The sequence below is a fragment of the Tachyglossus aculeatus genome, chromosome 5, assembly GCF_015852505.1.
Source record: "Tachyglossus aculeatus isolate mTacAcu1 chromosome 5, mTacAcu1.pri, whole genome shotgun sequence".
Classification (NCBI taxonomy): Eukaryota; Metazoa; Chordata; class Mammalia; order Monotremata; family Tachyglossidae; genus Tachyglossus; species Tachyglossus aculeatus.
The window spans coordinates 29,811,812-29,813,362 of NC_052070.1; positions in this window are offsets into that span (position 1 = coordinate 29,811,812).

Genomic DNA, 1,551 nt, shown 5'->3' on the forward strand with positions numbered 1-1,551 from the left:
CTCTGAGCGAGGCAAAGTAGAATATCCTGCATGAAATCAAACAACAGGAATGAGTTGTCTGCCCACACCCTACACGATGCACCACTTCCTGCCTCTGAGAGACCATTGACATCAAAGTGCTTTACTCAGGTTAGAACTCCGGAAGAGCTCTAACATCCGAAGAGATCTCTCCTTCTACACTGCTGCACCGGGGCAAAAGAAGCATCCTTCCGGGAGCCTGAGTCCTTTGACCAGCTCGAGGCAGTTGGGGGCACAATTAAGTTAGGAATGTACAACCATTGGCCACCTTAATCTATGCAACCCCCCAAGTCACTAGATTCAGTGACTGCTTTGATTTTATGTAGCTTTCGATACGAAGCCCTCGACAAGAGCGAGTGATCGTATTCTTTTCGGGTCGTTGGGCAGAACTGTTATTGTTATACACAATAATTCATAATGATATAATATAGGGTTATCATTACAATAATGGTAATTGTGGAATTTGTTATGGGCCTGGTACCAAGGTGGCTGTCTTGCCCTAGGAGCTATGGAAGCAGAGAAAGCCTGTGTCTGACAGAACAGTGAGGCCTGGCCCCTGCAGCCTTGGTTTCAGGATGCAGAGGGGAGGAAAAGGCTGACACATATGCAGTGTGTTTTTGGGACCCTTATCTGCCTCGCAGTTCTTCATCCGTAGCTCCATCTTTCTTTTCTCTTCTTCCTCCTTTCTAAAATGATTTTAGTGTCTGTCTCCTCCACTAGACTGACAGGTCCTTGAGGGAAGGGATGGTGTCTACTAACTTTATTGTACTGCACTCTCCCAAGCAATCAGTCATATTTATTGAGAGTTTACTGTGATACAATGTACTAAGGGCTTGGGAGAGTACAATATAATGGAGTTGGTAGACATGTTTCCTGCCCAAAATGAGTTTACAGTCTAGAGGGGGTTACAGACAATAATATAAATAAATAAATTATAGTTATATATGGAAGTACTGTGGGGCTGAGGGGTGAATAAAGGGTGCAAATCCAAGGTCAAGGGTGATTCAGAAGGGTTTGGGAGAAGAGGAAATGATGGCCTAGTTGAGGATGGCCTATTAGAGTAGATATGCTTTTAATAAGATTTTGAAGGTGTGGGAGAGATCATCTGTCAGATATAAAGAGGGAGGGTGCTCCAGGCCAGAGGCAGGACTTGGATGAGAATTAGGCAATGAGATAGATGAGATTGGGGTACAGTGAGTAGCTTGACAATAGAGGAATAAAGCAAACTAAGTTGTAGTAGGAAAGCAGTGAAGTAAGGTAGGAAGAGACAGATGATTGTTTTAAAGCTGATGGTAAGGAGTCTCTGTTGAAGATGGATGGGAAGCCACTGGAGGTTCTTGAGGAGTGTGGAAATATGGTCTGAATGTTTTTATAGAAAATGATCTGGGCAACAGAGTGAAGTATAGACTGGAGCGGAGAGAGATAGGAGGCTAGGATAGAGTGGTTACTGCTTGATAGAGCAGTTGAAAAATGGTACCCCTGGGAGAAGCACTCAGAAAATTCCAGATCAGCCCAGAAGTGGATAAAGGAGAT